Source organism: Ochotona princeps, chromosome 9 (assembly GCF_030435755.1).
Source record: "Ochotona princeps isolate mOchPri1 chromosome 9, mOchPri1.hap1, whole genome shotgun sequence".
In the NCBI taxonomy this organism is placed as follows: domain Eukaryota; kingdom Metazoa; phylum Chordata; class Mammalia; order Lagomorpha; family Ochotonidae; genus Ochotona; species Ochotona princeps.
Window position 1 is genome coordinate 59199064 of NC_080840.1, and position 5987 is coordinate 59205050.

The following is a 5987-nucleotide window of genomic DNA, read 5'->3' on the forward strand; positions in this document are numbered from 1 at the left end:
ACAGCAAAGAAGTGAGAGTGTGCGAACATCAAGGCAAAATGACCGACTCTTACCCTTAAGTGTTTTGCTGTCTATGAGATAGCTTGGGTTCAAAAAGTTTCCTTTAATCCCTGGTTTATTCAGCATTTTAAAAACGTCCTTCGGGACCAGGGAGGAGAGCTTTCTCTGGTCCGAGCCTGGCTCCACCTCTGGACCCCCACCCTCCCTTGCAATGACCATCAGGATCACTCTGAAAACCCCTCATAGCAAACAAACAATCATACAAACTAAAAAAACCTAAAATAAATAGACAAACAACAAAAAGTAGAGCTTGGAATCTGACAGGAAAGAGCTGGCATGGATTTGCTCGCTGGGTGGGACACGAAGATTAGTCACTCTTCACCGTAGTGTTGGGGACTTTCCTGCACACCCCCCCCCAAAAAAATGTTCTGCACCTTAATTGTTGACAAATGTCTTGTTAGAGTTACAAGCCAGTCTAGATTATCCTAAAATCTGCCAAGATCAGCAAAAGTATACTTCAACACAACAAATGGCTAAATACTAAAATGAAATAGACACGAGACAGCTGAATGGTACCTTATAGCCATTTTAAGGTATATAGCAGCCGGTCCTGTATACAAACTAAAATTGAAATGTCAATGAGCAAATCATAGGTTGTGGTTAAGAACTTGTTTTTTGTTTTTTTTTTTTAACATACTGGTTACGCAAAACCATGTCAATTCCATAATGTTGCAAATTGCTGTTAATGTTATATTGGGACTCTTAATTGACTGGGATGATATTCTACCAGCTCTAACTTTGGACCAGAAACTGTTCAACCCATCTGGACAATAAGTAGCTGGACTCTATGTTTGGTATATGTTTGCAAGGAAAGAATCTTGATTGAATTTGAACTGTAATACTGCACCAAGGTGGAGGAATCCACCGGGGGGAGGGGCGTGGGGAGGGGTGGGGAGATTCCCAGAGCCTATGAAACTGTCACATAATGTATAATAATTAATAAAAAAAATTAAAAAAAAATAAAATTATAAGTGGGTTTGGGGGCTAGCACTGTGGCTCAATAGGATAATCCTCAACCTTCAAGTACTGGCATCCCATATGAGTAACAGTTCATGTTCAGGCTGCTCCACTTCTCATCCAGCTCCCAGTTTGTGGCCTGGGAAACAAGCAGAGGATGGCACAACTCCTTGGGCCACTGCACACATATGGCAGATTCAGAATAAGATTCTGGCTCCTGGTTTTTGATGGGCTCGCCTTTGGCTGTTTCAGCCATCAGGGAAGTGAACCAGTGGATGCAAGATCTCATCCTTTCCGTCTCTTCTTTGTAAAATTTGCCTTTCCAATAAAATAAAATTAAAAAAATTAAGTGGATATCAATTCTTTTACTGATCCTATGAAGGGATTCTATGTTTTTTTGGCCTGTTTTGTAATATGATACATTAAATAGTCAGAACTTTGTATTTGTAAAATATGTGCACAAGAAAATTAAGCATTTCCCTTTAGAGTGATTTTAGGTTGATCCCAAAATCCAGATTTTTTTTACATGTGTATTGTTCAATTTCCAAATATCAGGTGTACAACGTATTTAAAAGTTATTTATTTCTAATTAATTTCTACTGATGTTAGAGAATACATTCTAATGACTTTACAACACTGCAGTACTTTAGCACTGAGGCTTTTTTTTTCTTTTTTAAAGGATTTGCTTTATTTATTTGAAAGGCAGAGTGACAGGGAAAGGAATCAGACATTCACTGATTTATTTCCCAAATGGTCTCAACATCCAGGGCTGGACCAGAACAAAGCCAGACTCAAAAGCCCCACTTAAGTCTCTCATGTGTCTCATAGAGGTCCAAGTACTTGAGCCATCGCTGCTGGTTTTTCAGGTGCATTAGCAAGGAGCTGGATGGAAAGTGGAGCAGCTAGGATTTGAACTGATATTTGGAAACAGGATGCTGATGTTGTGGGTGAAGGCTTACCTTACTGAGTCACAGAGTTAGTCCTTTTAAAGACTTATTTCATGATGCAAGATACAGTCTATTTTCTTTAATATTTGACCACTACACAAAGAAATGTATATTCTAAGATTTAGTTATTATGTGGTAAAATCTTAGACCAAGTTCACTTAATAGTATTATTATTTTCTTGATGTTTAAATGTTTATTTTTAAAACTTCCCCCAAAAATGGCATATGCTTCACATATAAGCAGTGTACAGGAGCCATGGCTAGAATAAGTAAGCAACACAATTGTATCTGTGATGCTGTTGTGTTGAAGTTTCAAAAAATCAATTTATAAATTTGTTGGCTTCACTTTGACAAAAATATTCAGTGAATTCATAGGGTGCCAAACTATTTTTAGTCCTCTTTAAATTGTAACAGAGTTTCAGTTATGGAGTGGGTTAAAAAAACTGAGTGAATCTATTACTTTGAAATATAATGTATCAGAAGTAATTGTTAATGATTTAGGTCAATAAAAAGTATTACCTGGAGAACAGCAACTTTATCATGTCTGATTTTAAAGGGTGGAATGTAATGGCTATTTAGATTAGAAACAATTCTTCTGATATATGGCAATTATTCAGATTTTTTAATGACACTGTGCAAAAATAAAATTGTGCAGACCCAAACAATAAAACACTAGTTATCATAACTTAACAGCAATAATTCTACAACTACTGATATATACCCCCTGTTAAGAACTAAGGCAGGTATAAAATATATACCGGGCTTAAAATAGAAAAATATGAATTACCCACTTTAAAGTCCCATAGATAAAACTGAAAATGAACTGTACAGTCCAACTTATCTGTGGATGGAAATCATCCTGTGTACTCTGTTTATTTTCATGTGAACTAGAATATCCATTTAAATATCCTTGCAAAAACAAACAGATGATGCTTATGTACTGATAATCATGAAGAAAACATGTATAAATAGTATATGTGACAACTTAATAAAATGAAAAATATATGCTGCTGTAAATTATATTATACCCTTTGATTAGGTACTTAATCACATGACAATCAGCTTTATATAAGCTCTCTAAACTCAGGCATATACTGTGCAGTTTGAGCAAATAATTTTAAAAATGAAGGCCAACCAAACTTTACAGTATTACCGGAATCCCTTCTTAGCTAAATGGTATTGCTTTCAACTTCTAACCATTAATCATAAGGGTCAACTGTCTCTTTGATCTAAAAGAGCAGGTAAATACTGCACACCAAGAGATACACATTATCTACAAATTACCTATACACCAATCGCTGCACATTATCTGCAAATGCTTCAACCCAATGCTCTCAAACGTGATAATTATTGAGCTGCCTGGACTTCACACCAACTTGGGAAAAGAGTCAATACTTACCCAGATTTTATTGCCAAGCGCTTATTAAAAACTTCTGTTTTAAGAAGGTAGGACATGCATCCCTGCATCCAGACGAAAGATGGATTCCCATTGAAACTGTTGGACATGTGCAGACAGTGGGATGCTGGACTGTCTGACAATGTCTGTACCAACAATGTCAGGGTACACTTAAATAAGGGACTGAATGAATTATGATTCCTTATGAAGGACTACACTATTACAACAAAATGGGAAAAATCTGACAGGGCGTGTGAGTTTGGGTGGGGGGGAAGCCCAGCCTATACAAAAATGTACCACGTAATTCAAAATTCAAAATAAAAATATTTAAAAAAGAAGTTAGAACTTATTTACACCTCCCTACCAATATGCATTTTAATATGCTTGTACTGACAAATTTTTTATATGTTTTAAATCCCGATGATTTATATAAGTCAACTATTTAGGATGACTCTGAAAGACATCCTTCGTGAGTATAGTTAACTCAAGAGCAAAATGTGAAAGGTATTCAACCTACCGACTTAAGAAATAATGTTACCTAAGAATGAGCTGGTCCATTTGATGAGTTCCAGATTGATATGATGCTAAAGGAAATTCTGAAGGGTCTGGAATATCTGCACTCAGAAAACTCACTGAGACATCAAAGCTGCCAACATGTTGCTGTTAGAACAAGGAGATGTTAAACTTGCTGACTTTGGAATGGCTGGCCAGCTGACAGATACACAAATTAAAATAAATTCTTTTGTGGGAACTCCATTTTGGATGGCTGCTGAAGTTATTCAACAGTCAGTTATGACTCAAAAGCTGACATATGGTCTTTGAAGATTACTGCTATTGAACTAGCTAAGGGAGAGCCACCTAACTCTGATATGTATCCAATCAGAGTTCCGTTTCTTATACCCAAAACAACCCTCCAATCCTTGTTGGAAATTTTAATAAGTCGTTTAAGGAGTTTATTGATGCTTGCTGAACAAAGATACATCATTCCATCCTACAGCTAAATGGCTTCTGAAACACAAATTCATTGTAAAAAATTCAAAGGAGACTTCTTATCTGACCAAACTGATAGATTGCTTCAAGAGATGGAAGGCAGAAGGGCACAGTGATGAAGAATCTGATTCCAAGGGCTCTGACTTGAAGTCCACCAGCAGGGAAAATATTCATCATGAATGGAGCACAAGAAGCACTGTGCACAAGAAGGCTGATCCAAAGAAACTACAGAATGGGGCAGAGCAAGATCTGGTGCAAACCCTGAGCAGTTTGTCTATGATAATCACCACTGCGTTTGCTGAACTAAAACAGCAGGGTGAGAATAATGCCGGCCGAAACCAGGCTACTGAAGAACTTGAGAAAAGCACTGTGGTGGCTGAAGCCACCTGTCCTGGATTTACAAATAAAACGGTGAAGAAACTAACTGAAAAGTTTCAAAAGCGTTCAGCAAATGAATCACCTAGGGAACTTATTATTGCCTTCTGTATGTTATGGACCTAGAGAAACCCACCAAAGCGACTTCAAGTTTAATGATGTTTAGTTCATGAGCTCCATGTGCCTTTGGATCTTTGCAACATTGAAGATTTCAAAGAAGCTATTCAATTATTTTGTGTTGGTGTTTACCATTTTATATATATATATATATATATATATATTTTTTAAAGATTTATTCAGTTTATTACAAAGTCAGATATACAGAGAGGAGGAGAGACAGAGAGGAAGATCTTCCGTCCAATGATTCACTCCCCAAGTGAGCCGCAACGGCCAGTAATATCCCGATCCGAAGCCGGGAACCAGGAACCTCTTCTGGGTCTCCCACACGGGTGCAGTGTCCCAATGCATTGGGCCGTCCTCAACTGCTTTCCCAGGCCACAAGCAGGGAGCTGGATGGGAAGTGGAGCTGCTGGGATTAGAACCGGCGCCCATATGGGATGCCGGGGCACTCAAGGCGAGGACTTCAGCTGCTAGGCCACGCCGCAAGGCCCTATCATTTTATATTTTAAAGAGATTATTTTGTAAGGAATAACTTTTACTACTATAGTTACACCTGTATTCTAGTTTACATTGAGATAAAGTTTTGCTTTTAGGTATTAAAGTCACTTAATAGTATTATTTAAATATTTTATGTTTTTAATAGATACTATATCAACATCTGGGACAGAGGTATTATAATTTCAATTTTGATTTTTTTCTGTCTCTTTTGTCCCTCAATTAGTTTTACATGCATTTGAAGCATTATGTTAGTCACATGTACATCTCTTCGACAATCTGCTTGAAGTCTACCTTTTCAAATATCAATAAAATCAACTCATTAGCTTAGTACTTTCCTTTTCAAATTTCCTTTTTATTTTTTATTTGACTTTCATAATTTAGTTTTAAAAATTAATTAATTCATTACTTTTTTTTCATGTAAAAATGCCATTTATTGGAACTTCAGGCTGTTCTAATATACCCTGTCTAGTTCCTCCCAGGGAATATTCTCACGCTCTTTGATCATTGCATGTCTCGCATGTATCAGGAAGCTTGTGGTTAGGTCAACATAAACCCATCAGTCATGCGGAGGGACATCATGCCCTGCTTGATTGGCCCGCAGTTTCTCGAACTTTCTCAAGCACAACCAGCAAAAGAAAAAGCAAG

General features: G+C 37.1%; 1 pseudogene; it reads left to right on the forward strand.

Annotated features, from left to right (window-relative positions):
* The first annotated feature begins 2219 nt into the window (after window positions 1–2219).
* Window positions 2220–4850, forward strand: LOC101534478 (serine/threonine-protein kinase 26-like; annotated as a pseudogene).
* The last annotated feature ends 1137 nt before the right edge of the window (window positions 4851–5987 follow it).